The sequence below is a fragment of the Simochromis diagramma genome, unplaced genomic scaffold (assembly GCF_900408965.1).
Source record: "Simochromis diagramma unplaced genomic scaffold, fSimDia1.1 OVJJ01000325.1, whole genome shotgun sequence".
Lineage (NCBI taxonomy): Eukaryota > Metazoa > Chordata > Actinopteri > Cichliformes > Cichlidae > Simochromis > Simochromis diagramma.
The window spans coordinates 425,325-439,149 of NW_024387291.1; the positions used below are offsets into that span (position 1 = coordinate 425,325).

General features: G+C 38.2%; 1 protein-coding gene across 4 annotated transcripts in view; it reads left to right on the forward strand.

The window, feature by feature from the left end:
- LOC120716433 (protein phosphatase 1 regulatory subunit 29-like) overlaps positions 1-13,825 on the forward strand; it is a 310,216-nt gene that overhangs the window by 254,557 nt on the left and 41,834 nt on the right. The gene's annotated exons all lie outside the window — the stretch shown is intronic.

A 13,825-nucleotide genomic window follows, 5' to 3' on the forward strand; every position in this document is an offset into this window, starting at 1 on the left:
TAGATATGTGAGTATATTACAGAAATGGGTCTATTATGGTATGTTATAATGTACACGGTATGAAGTATGTTGTGAATATTCTATAACTATAAGTATGTACAGGTTGTAGTGAGTACAAGCTATGTACAGGATATGAACAGGATATAAATATGAAAAACTATACAGAATATGAAATAAATAACTTTACAGAATCTGAGATATACAGCTATACAGAAATGGGAACTATGCAAGTTGTAAACAGTTGTAGGATTAAAGATTATCGAATGTACAGAATGATTATTTACACAGAGCTATACAGTAGTGCAGTTAAGATAAGTGAGGGTGTAGATAGTTTCTACAGAGGCTATATAAAGTGCTAGTGGTTGTGAGTGGTGGTTCAGTCCATGTTATTATTGTGTGTTTGAGGGTACAGTTGTCCATTGTGGGTTTGTGTATGTTCAGTCCATGAGTTTAACGTGGGTCAGATGTCAGGAGGCAGAGTTCAGGAGTCTGACAGCTGTGGGGAAGAAGCTGTTCCGGTACCTGGTGGTCTTAGTCCGGAGGCTCCTGTAGCGCCTCCCAGAGGGCAGGAGGGTGAAGAGTCCATGTGATGGGTGACTGGGGTCTTTGATGATTTTCCCAGCCCTTTTCAGACACCGCTTCCTGTAGATGTCTTTTATGGCAGGAAGTGGTGCTCCGGTGATGCGCTGGGCAGTTTTCACGACCCTCTGCAACGCCTTCCGGTCCGAGGCAGAGCAGTTCCCGTACCAGACTGTTATACAGTTGGTCAGGATGCTCTCGATGGTGCAGCGATAGAAGTTCACCAGGATGTCTGAGGACAGGTGGTTCTTCCTCAGAGTCCTCAAGAAGAAGAGGCGCTGGTGAGCCTTCTTGACCAGCTTGGAGCAGTTGGTCGTCCAGGTGAGATCCTCGGAGATGTGGACTCCCAGGAACTTGAAGCTGCTCACACGCTCCACAGCCGTCCCCTTAATGTGGATGGGTGGATGTGGGTCAGCATTCCTCCTGTAGTCCACGATGAGCTCCTTGGTCTTCTCGGAAGCCACTGACATAAAGACAAGAAAGCTCCTTACCATGCATGGAGGGTTTCACCGCAAGTCCAGCACCCTGAGGCTGTACGCTAAGCGGAAGGAAGGGGGCCGGGGACTGGTGAGTGTCAGCACCACAGTCCAGGATGAGACAACGAACATCCAAGAATACATTGGGAAGATGGCCCCAACTGACCGAGTGCTCAGTGAATACCTCAGGCAGCAGAAACCTAAGAAAGAGGAGGGAGACGAGGAACCATCATGGAAGGACAGCCCCCTGCACGGTATGTACCATCGGCAGATAGAGGAGGTGGCTGATATCCAGAAATCCTACCAGTGGCTGGACAAAGCTGGACTGAAAGACAGCACAGAGGCACTAATCATGGCAGCACAAGAACAAGCTCTGAGTACAAGATCCATAGAGGCTGGGGTCTATCACACCAGGCAAGACCCCAGGTGCAGGCTGTGTAAAGATGCCCCAGAGACAATCCAGCATATAACAGCAGGGTGCAAGATGCTAGCAGGCAAGGCATACATGGAACGCCATAACCAAGTGGCCGGCATAGTGTACAGGAACATCTGTGCCGAGTATAACCTGGAAGTCCCGAGGTCAAAATGGGAGATAGGCGAGTGGCTCCAGCAGATCCCGGGAATAACATCGGAGATCTCTGTCCAGAAGAGCGCAGTCCTGGGAACAGCTAAGATACTGCGCAGGACCCTCAAGCTCCCAGGCCTCTGGTAGAGGACCCGAGCTTGAAGGATAAACCACCCGCAGGGGCGTGCTGGGTGTTTTTATATATATATATATATATATATATATATATATATATATATATATATATATATATATATATATATATATATGTATATATGTGTATTAGTGCCAAATCACAACAACAGTTGCCTCAGGGCGTTTTATACTGTAAGGTAGAGAGCCTACAATAATACAGAGAAAACAGAGGAAACTCCAACAATATAACAACCCCAAATGATCAAGCACTTTGGCAACAGTGGGAAGGAAAAACTCTGTTTTGCAGGAAGAAAACCCCAGCAGAATCAAGCTCAGAGAGGGGCAGCCATCTGCCATGACTGGTTGGTGGTTAGGACAGTGAGACTGGACAAATGACATAAGGTGAAAGAGAGCCAAAGATTAATAATAACTAATGAAAATAAATACTGAGTGGTGTATAAATACTAGAGATGGACCGATCCGATATTACGTATCGGTATCGGTCCGATACTGACCTAAATTACTGGATCGGATATCGGAGAAAAATAAAAAATGTAATCCGATCCATTAAATATCACGAAAGCACCTCACAAAACTTGCAACACGCCGTAACTCACCTCAGAACGTTAGCACATCGAGCAGTATGCATCACGTGATAGAGCGGCTGTGGCATGCAGGACCTGTCGGTGGTCTGGATAGCATTTGGAGCTTCGCTAGCAACCCGGCATTTCATCTCCGACAAAGTTATCCCGAGAGAAGTAAAGCAAGTGTGTAAGTCCATCTCTGAATGTTTGTAAAGCATTCCTGCGTTAAGCTTAACAAACGACTGCCTCTTCTTACTGCTACTTCAATCCTGAAACTGCTTAACGATCAGCTGATTGGCTTTTCTGTCGCGAGTCCGTGTCTCTAGTTTGCTTTTGGCCCACTTTGCACCAGAAAGAGGAAACCAGCGGCTGAACAACAGCAGCACGTTTAAGCTTGATCAGCTGTTGTTAGAATGTATTTAATATTACTTTCTACTCGAGGATCTTTTTCTACGTAGCTGACGCTGGTAACTGTGCAGGGGCGGATCTAGCAAAGTTTAGCCAGGGGGGCCGATAGGGCATTAACAGGGAAAAAGGGGCACAAAGACATACTTTTCTTTCTTATTCTCATTTAAAATGTCTAGCTTTTAATAAATAATTATCTGACACCCAAAGTTTTAATTTGATGTAAAATGAATAGAAGTCCATTACTGTATATAGTAACTATTAAGTCTAATATACCCTAGTAAGCTATAGTACTTTTTCCTTTGGGAAGGTACCATCTGTGCAGTCTGCAATTTTGTTGAAGAAAGATGTTGAATCTATTTAATATTTCTTGAAAAATAATTGATTTCTGTGCATTTTTTTTCACACTGCATCAAATTAAGGTTGATTACGTCGATTAAGCATCATGAGGTGGAGCGTGAGGGGTGGTTCCATATTTTTTATTTATTTATTTTTGTTGCTGGGAGTTGGAACCCTATTAGTTAGGTTGCTTAATATTTATGCTAAGTACTCTTTAAAATACCAGAATAGGGAGGATGGTGTAGGTTTAAGTTTATTAGATTGATCAGTATTGCTGAACTATGAAATATTTTTTTTTGCATACAGGTATAACAGAATAGCTTTAGTGTAGTTGTTGTTTTAAACTTGAGTATGAACTTATACAAAATGCAGCAAGATATTTAAAAAACAGTTTTGTTGATTAAAAAACACTATATCGGATTCATATCGGTATCGGCAGATATCCAAATTTATGATATCGGTATCGGTATCGGACATAAAAAAGTGGTATCGTGCCATCTCTAATAAATACACAGTGAGTGAAAAAACTAATTAAAAAAGAAATACTCAGTGTTTTGTGGAAAGCCCTCAGCAGCCTAAACCCATTGCAGCATGACTACAAGAGGATTCAGGGTCATCTACTTCAGTTGTAAATATATGCTTTACTAAAAATCCAGAAAGGTTTTTAGCTTGATTTTAAAAGTAGGGAGAGAATCCAAACTGGGAGCTGGTTCCACAGAAGGTCCTAAAGATGAAAGCTCAGCCTCCCATTCTAGAAAAAATGCTGCTACTGGAGCATTTTGGATAAACTGAATGGTTTTCAGGGAGTTTTGAAAGCCTCATAATAATGAATAATGAATTATAACAGTTCAGTCTACATGTAGCAAATGCATGAACCAGTTTTTAAGCATCATTCTGATACAAGATCTTTCTGTTTTTTGAGATAGAGAAGTAAGCAGTCCTACATTCTTGTTTAATATGCATCCTGGAGATTTCTCACAGTGTCACTGGAGGCCAAGGTAATGTCATCCAGAGTAAGTTTCTGGTTAGACATCATGTTTATAACATTTTTAGGGACGAGTACAACCTCAGCTTCATCTGAATTAAGAAGTAGGAAACTATAGGTCATCCAGGTCTTTTTGTCTTTAAGACACTCCTGCAGTGTAACCAGCCTGTTTGTGTCTGTCATCAGAATGTACACAGGATTGGTCCTAACACAGAACCCTGTGGAACTCCATAAATAACCATAATTTGTGAAGAAGACTCGGTAGATATGATTCAAACCACTCCAGTACATACCTTTAATACCTACAGCATGCTCTAATCGCTGTAATAAAATAATACATTCAACAGTATCGAACGCTGCGCTGAGGTGCAACAGGACAAGCACAGAGACGAGTCCACTGTCAGAGGCTGTGATGAGTTCTGAATTCTGACTGAAACTCTCTGTGATCAGGTGGCTGTTTTACAACATACTCAACATGTAACATATTAATACCAAAGATCACCAAAAATCGGCTCTTTAAATAACCTGACCTACTTAGCCTGCTGATGTTACAAAAACTATAGCAAGTCCACATACTGTAAAACTATTTTGAGTCACAACTGCCTGTGTGATTCATAATAGTTATCCAAGCTATCCGATTTGTAAACTACAGCGTGACTTAAAAGACTGTGTGTAACAGATGCCTGCGTTCAGGAGAATACTGTTAGGATCACCCAACCACTGTGTGTATTCATACAAATAAGGCCTCTTAATTTCCATAGTTTTTTTTTTCTTGCATAGTTTATTTATTCTTTTGCTGTTGCTCCTCTGTATTGTTTTTAACAGTTTTTCATATGTTGCTTATGAGATAAAACTGAAAACACTGTGTCATTTAACTAGCATGCAGCAATATGAATAAAAAAAGAACACAGCGGCAATATGAAATAATGATCACATTAAGTGCTAAAGTGGGAATCACCAATATGCTTTATTACTTCAAGTATTTTTGATTGAAACATTAATTCAAGTTTAGTATTGTGAATGGGCTATATGTATATATGTATATGTTTATTTTTTATTTAAATTAGCCTCTGCCAGAGGGTACTTTAAAACATTAAAAGATCTGGAAGAGACTGCCAAAAATATTAATCAGGACATCACTAATCAGGAGTATAAAAGCCCCGAATTCATTATGAGGAGGGTGCTGTCCTATTTCACTTTAGTGTAACCAATTTAAGTGTTAATGTGCCTTACTTACTTGTTTTTATTTCTGGCTTTACAGAAAGTCAGTGAATCTGTTACAGTCTTGTTACTTTTTTTATACACATGCTTGTACCCATCAGTTATGTGCAAAAATAACTCTAATTCTTACAAACTGTGAAAATTTACAAGGCTCTTAGAAATTTGCAGCATTGCAAAAGAAGAGTAAAGAAAAAGAAATGCTGACAAGAAACAGCTGCAAAGAAATGGCTTGCAATTTTGGCAACTTTTATGAAAATAAAAGCTGAAAATTACATTAAATAAAACAATAGCAATGTCATATTTAATTTCTTTTTAAGTGTAAATTGTTGGCACCTCATCAGTAAATTGCAGGTCTAATGAAAGAAGTTGGTTTTGCAAATGATTGATTCCCATTAAATTAAATTTCTACATACTCCCATGTTAAAAATGTAAACTTTCCAGCAGAAACAGACATACTGGCAACCTTGGATGAAAATGTTGCTGTATGAGAGGAAACTGACAGCTGGTTTTAAACATTTAAAGTTACCATTATTGGCAGGGCTAAAGTTTCGACTGACAGGTGGATACATTCACAGGTAGCTATAGCTGCTCTGCTGTGATTCAACTCACTTGGTGGTGTAGAGAGGCAAAAGTACAAATAATGTGTTTTGTCCCAGACATTATGGAGGGCACTGTGCCTAAACATTCAAGTGCACCAGTAATTTTATTTTTATACAGACTGTGTAATGTAATTGAGGCCTGGGAGCTTGAGGGTCTTGGGTGTTTTTATATATATATATATATGTATGATAATTTTCAGTTGATTTTTAGAGGAATACTCTCTTTCTCCTTTGAGCTTCCACAGGGGGATCTGCATAGGGGGACCTCTTGATCTGCAGTCAAATGCTGTACCACTGAGCTATACCCCTTACATATTTCTGTCACCACCATATTTAATAGTTGTGTACTTGTTGCCTGCTAAAAGAGGTTATTAAGGCCCTGCTACCCTACAAATTGAGGAGTACTTTCTTTTTACAATCAGATTCGTGCTTCTAAAAGTAACGCCTGACATCAGCGATAAGCTAAGCTATGCATGTGGACCAAGATCTGCAGCGTGCGGCCATAAGGGATACTAGGGGAGATTAAAGGCAATAGAGAGCCAACAACAAAAGATGATTTGCACTGTTCGTAGCGTCACAAACATGCAGTGGGCATGGAAATAATAATAATAACTCAATAAACATACAAATAAATTTATGCCCACAAACACTCTTCTTCGAGTTGGTAATTGACCAACATTGACCATGTTGATGAGCACTTGTGTTGGAGGAGGTATTGTCCTAAATTGGCTTGATAGCCCAATCAAAATAGCACTTTAATACTTAATTGTTTGTGCAAGGCTCCAAAAATATGTCTGGCAGGAAGACACAAAAACAAAAGGAAACAAAAGAGAGAAAGGGAAGGGAATCTTGCTGTGGTTAATGTGTTTAGCATCTACTAGATGAATGACGGCTGCATTGTTTCCACTAAAAAGACAGAGAGATGTTTTATAAAGTGATTTTTTTGTATTTCATGCTGATTGTCTGTAAAGATTACGTCTATAAAGAAGCTAAATCACGAACAGCAGCTTCATGAAATGTTTTACAGTCAAAAAGAGAGAAAAACAGCTTATGTGTGAAATACTGCGAAGGGCCGTTTATTGTTATTGTGATCAGAATATCTGTTTTTATATATCAGTACTGAGTGTTACCATGTAGTTCCCTTGTGTATCAGACAATATCAAGTCTTTTCTTTCCTCTACTGTCCTACATTAAAAAAACAAAACAAACAAATAAAAAATAAGCATTGTAACTGTCAAAATGTAAGACGGCTCTAACTGTGAGTTACTGTATTTGTGGCACATTTAAAAATAACAGTTGCCTTTTATAACGCACAACTGTCCTACACATCACTGAATAATATGTTGTGCCATTTTCATTTATTGCTATATTCTGATGAAAAAGATTAGCTCTACCTGGTAAGCCAGAGGCTTGGGCAGATGGAGGGAGAAAATAAAGACCGGAGGTGTGTGTGTGTGTTTAGGTGGGGTGATGAATCTCATTCTTTATTAGTAGCAGCCATCCATTGTTTTGAGAGCCTATAAAAGTTTTCCATGTCTGCTCTCCATCCCCTTACTTCTTTACAGTATCCATCCATTAGAGGTGACATGGAACCTCAAATTCTTATCTCGCTGTCACCCAACCTTGTTCGTCTTGCCCAGTAATGAGGCAGGGGAGCACTGTCATAAAACCAGAGCCTGAGACCTTGGCTGGGGATAACATTGTCTGCTTGTTCTACTTTTTTGTAATCTTCATTACAACAGAACCCATCATTCTTCCTCCCAGATGGCTAACTTGTTGATCTTAATCAGACTGACTGTCCAAAAAAAGAAGCTGCAGTCTGCAAAATCATCACATATTAATTTGAAAATAAACAGTGATATAAAATATGTTATTCTGTTTTCTTTCTGACTTTCATTGCCCTTCTTTTTGAAGGTAATCTTGTCTTTTTTACCATCCACCCTTATGGTGTATGTTGTTGCTTCTTCTGGAACCCAAAGCTGTTTAATGGCTTATTCCTTTCTATTACTTGCCATCAACCTCCTATAGAGCATTACTGTCATTTCCCACTCCCTTTTATTCTCATTATCGCTCTTTGAGACTCTAATGTCTTTTCACAGTCATTTTCTCCATAGTCTCTCTTTTTGCTTCTGTCTTTCTCTACCAAATTGATTGCATGAAAGGCTCACTTTCTCATAGTCATGTCCTCCTCCCTCCCTTTTTTTCTTTAAGCTTTTCTGTTTATTTGGTGTGACAGAGACGGCCTGGGCTACTCCAGTGTTTTGAAATGAGTCTTGTTCAGCTAAAGGGAAACCCCACCCTTGAGGGTTTGAAGGAAGTTGACAGGGTTCAATTTAGATGTCAGCTGAGCACAGAAGAGATGACAGATACTTGGCATTTAAAATTAAGTGCAGTATCCATCAGTATGCCCTGATATAATTAAACATTTCTATGACAGAGTAAAACAACTGAACTGTGTCACAGTCCAGATATAAAGTCCTGGTCTCGGAGAAGACTATTTAAAAAAATATCCTTGTAGTATTAAACGTATTGTGCTTGCAGTAGATTGCTAATCAGAATTAGAATACTTTTACTGCTATTATTAAAAGTAGCATTAAAACTATTAGTCCCTGAGGAAATGATAGGGTTTCGATTAAACTAAATGGTTTAGTTTAATTAAACTAAACCATTTAATACAATAACTCTAATACATACAAATAGCTCTAATTATAAATCTAATTATAAATATCCCAGTATATTACACAATTTAAATGTATATATGGTTGATATTGAGGTGCCCTTCTTATCATACTGTAAGAACTCAGTGTCACTATTACATTATTACATATATTACCCTATATGTATATATATAAAATTCAGTATTGTAGCAGTTTGTGAAAGTCTGTATAGGTTAAGGTTTAAGGTCATGTTTATCTAGTAACACTATTACATTTTGAAATTGCTGAAATGTATATATAAAAACATTTTATTGGTTTCTGAAATTACATTTTCTCAATCTGTTGTTTGCTTCTGATCATCTTTGCCCGGACTTTTGTTTTTATTCATTGATGTGTCTTTGTTATGATTTTGAGGCCTGCTAATGAGCACCATTTGAGTTGCTGTCTACTTATTGCTCTGAGAGTATTCATTAAAGCAGCATGAATATTGAAGACCATCCCCTGTCCTTGAATGCTTTGATTATTGATAGGCTGCTCATGGTGATCTCTCTTTCAAGTGTGACAGCTTTATAACACCCTTACCTGAGCAGACTGATAGGTGGAGAAAAAACAACATTTCTTCACTTTGCTGAAGGTTAATGTGTAGAGTAGGAAGTTGGGTCCATGGATTTTCATGTAACCAAGAGGTGGCAGGTTCTGCTCCCTTGAAAGCCAGCGCATTTCCCTCCACAACCATGTGCCCTACTCATGAGTTTTCAAACATGTTAAATGCTGCCTTAGTAAAGCAACTCACCCTGATCTACAACTGGTTAAAATTCCATGCCTACTCTTGGTTGTGTAAGTGATCCCTCCCAAGGAGGCGTTTTAGCTGCAGTACTCGGTGCAGATAAATTATGAATCAGTTGAGTGAAATGCCCTTTACACAGTCTAATCAAGCCTTTATGAATACAAGAATTACTCTCATTCACTGCAGGTATGAATGAATTTGGAGTATTGTCCACCTATTGCCTCAGGCGGTATCTTTACCTGGACCACTTACACATTCCTTCTGTAGAAGGTTGACTTTGAAGATTTCATGCTAGCTGGATTACATTTTAAAACTATGACTATTCCATCTATGATTCACTTTCTGATCTCTAAGGCATATGAGTGGAAGGTGTGTGTATGTGTGTGTGTGTATCTATGTGTCTATGTGTATGTATGTATTTCTGTTGATGTGAATGCAGAAACCATCAGTTATGCGGCTAACATCTCATTCTGCAGTGCACAGAGGCAGTGAGTCACGGCCGTACTCATGATGTTGGGTACCGTGATAGTTTGGCTCTTGTATAAGCACATTCACTGAAGGAGAAACTAAGATCATATATTGACTCAGTGGATACTGCCATAGCTTCTCAGCTACACGCAGTGGTGAGAAGCTATGGCACATGTGTTTTACAGACACACATACTGTGTGACTACATCTGAGAGAATGTAATATGTTCAGATCATGTATTGTAGGGAGGGGTAGATATAAACAGGGATGCTAATGTTCCATCACGGGGTTTATACTCTTGGATCATTCCAGTTTCAAAGTGAATGAGCAAATTAGTCCTTTTAAGACACGTGTAATTCTACCCTCCTATACACCAGAGGACTTCTCGGTCCATTTCTCTGACTGAACTAAGTGTTCTCAAACACATACAGTCAACTGTGGTCTGAGTTGACACATATCACGTTTCACTCATTCAGTAAATGAGGAACTTTCACATTTTACATTTGTAATGAAGCAACAGCTGTTTTTCAAATGATCACCTAAAATCATTTTAGCACTCTGTATACATGCAGAGACACTACTCTCATGTGTCTTATTAACTTAAGACTCTAAAAAGCAGAATATGTAAGTTTAGATATCAGTAGTGTTTTCATCTATATTCGATATAGAATGTGCGTAAACTCTAAGAAAATATCCGCATGGTGCTCTGCTTGTCTGGCGCAGTGTGCTGCCTACTCAACCCTCAGCAGTGATATTTTCAGTAATCAGATGTGTGGTAAAAAAAACTCCCCCCGGTGCTCTGACATTTGAATGGCTGGTATATACAGAGAGAACTCAACGCAGGCAAGCCAGGCAACAGCCCTTCAGCTGCTCTGTCCGCAAATACAAACTCACACGTATGAATACATATTTTTTCTCTTGATGCAAAATGACACAAAAGCATGACAAGGGGACAAAGGTCCAGTGGACCCCGACTGAATACTGAAAAAAAGCTTACTGCTTTTTTTCTTGGTGTGAAACACAGTCTGTATAAAAATAAAATTACTGGTGCACTTGAATGTTTAGGCACAGTGCCCTCCATAATGTCTGGGACAAAACACATTATTTGTACTTTTGCCTCTCTACACCACCAAGTGAGTTGAATCACAGCAGAGCAGCTATAGCTACCTGTGAATGTATCCACCTGTCAGTCGAAACTTTAGCCCTGCCAATAATGGTAACTTTAAATGTTTAAAACCAGCTGTCAGTTTCCTCTCATACAGCAACATTTTCATCCAAGGTTGCCAGTATGTCTGTTTCTGCTGGAAAGTTTACATTTTTAACATGGGAGTATGTAGAAATTTAATTTAATGGGAATCAATCATTTGCAAAACCAACTTCTTTCATTAGACCTGCAATTTACTGATGAGGTGCCAACAATTTACACTTAAAAAGAAATTAAATATGACATTGCTATTGTTTTATTTAATGTAATTTTCAGCTTTTATTTTCATAAAAGTTGCCAAAATTGCAAGCCATTTCTTTGCAGCTGTTTCTTGTCAGCATTTCTTTTTCTTTACTCTTCTTTTGCAATGCTGCAAATTTCTAAGAGCCTTGTAAATTTTCACAGTTTGTAAGAATTAGAGTTATTTTTGCACATAACTGATGGGTACAAGCATGTGTATAAAAAAAGTAACAAGACTGTAACAGATTCACTGACTTTCTGTAAAGCCAGAAATAAAAACAAGTAAGTAAGGCACATTAACACTTAAATTGGTTACACTAAAGTGAAATAGGACAGCACCCTCCTCATAATGAATTCGGGGCTTTTATACTCCTGATTAGTGATGTCCTGATTAATATTTTTGGCAGTCTCTTCCAGATCTTTTAATGTTTTAAAGTACCCTCTGGCAGAGGCTAATTTAAATAAAAAATAAACATATACATATATACATATAGCCCATTCACAATACTAAACTTGAATTAATGTTTCAATCAAAAATACTTGAAGTAATAAAGCATATTGGTGATTCCCACTTTAGCACTTAATGTGATCATTATTTCATATTGCCGCTGTGTTCTTTTTTTATTCATATTGCTGCATGCTAGTTAAATGACACAGTGTTTTCAGTTTTATCTCATAAGCAACATATGAAAAACTGTTAAAAACAATACAGAGGAGCAACAGCAAAAGAATAAATAAACTATGCAAGAAAAAAAAAACTATGGAAATTAAGAGGCCTTATTTGTATGAATACACACAGTGGTTGGGTGATCCTAACAGTATTCTCCTGAACGCAGGCATCTGTTACACACAGTCTTTTAAGTCACGCTGTAGTTTACAAATCGGATAGCTTGGATAACTATTATGAATCACACAGGCAGTTGTGACTCAAAATAGTTTTACAGTATGTGGACTTGCTATAGTTTTTGTAACATCAGCAGGCTAAGTAGGTCAGGTTATTTAAAGAGCCGATTTTTGGTGATCTTTGGTATTAATATGTTACATGTTGAGTATGTTGTAAAACAGCCACCTGATCACAGAGAGTTTCAGTCAGAATTCAGAACTCATCACAGCCTCTGACAGTGGACTCGTCTCTGTGCTTGTCCTGTTGCACCTCAGCGCAGCGTTCGATACTGTTGAATGTATTATTTTATTACAGCGATTAGAGCATGCTGTAGGTATTAAAGGTATGTACTGGAGTGGTTTGAATCATATCTACCGAGTCTTCTTCACAAATTATGGTTATTTATGGAGTTCCACAGGGTTCTGTGTTAGGACCAATCCTGTGTACATTCTGATGACAGACACAAACAGGCTGGTTACACTGCAGGAGTGTCTTAAAGACAAAAAGACCTGGATGACCTTTCCTACTTCTTAATTCAGATGAAGCTGAGGTTGTACTCGTCCCTAAAAATGTTATAAACATGATGTCTAACCAGAAACTTACTCTGGATGACATTACCTTGGCCTCCAGTGACACTGTGAGAAATCTCCAGGATGCATATTAAACAAGAATGTAGGACTGCTTACTTCTCTATCTCAAAAAACAGAAAGATCTTGTATCAGAATGATGCTTAAAAACTGGTTCATGCATTTGCTACATGTAGACTGAACTGTTATAATTCATTATTCATTATTATGAGGCTTTCAAAACTCCCTGAAAACCATTCAGTTTATCCAAAATGCTCCAGTAGCAGCATTTTTTCTAGAATGGGAGGCTGAGCTTTCATCTTTAGGACCTTCTGTGGAACCAGCTCCCAGTTTGGATTCTCTCCCTACTTTTAAAATCAAGCTAAAAACCTTTCTGGATTTTTAGTAAAGCATATATTTACAACTGAAGTAGATGACCCTGAATCCTCTTGTAGTCATGCTGCAATGGGTTTAGGCTGCTGAGGGCTTTCCACAAAACACTGAGTATTTCTTTTTTAATTAGTTTTTTCACTCACTGTGTATTTATTAGAGATGGCACGATACCACTTTTTTATGTCCGATACCGATACCGATATCATAAATTTGGATATCTGCCGGATACCGATATGAATCCGATATAGTGTTTTTTAATCAACAAAACTGTTTTTTAAATATCTTGCTGCATTTTGTATAAGTTCATACTCAAGTTTAAAACAACAACTACACTAAAGCTATTCTGTTATACCTGTATGCAAAAAAAAATATTTCATAGTTCAGCAATACTGATCAATCTAATAAACTTAAACCTACACCATCCTCCCTATTCTGGTATTTTAAAGAGTACTTAGCATAAATATTAAGCAACCTAACTAATAGGGTTCCAACTCCCAGCAACAAAAATAAATAAATAAAAAATATGGAACCACCCCTCACGCTCCACCTCATGATGCTTAATCGACGTAATCAACCTTAATTTGATGCAGTGTGAAAAAAAATGCACAGAAATCAATTATTTTTCAAGAAATATTAAATAGATTCAACATCTTTCTTCAACAAAATTGCAGACTGCACAGATGGTACCTTCCCAAAGGAAAAAGTACTATAGCTTACTAGGGTATATTAGACTTAATAG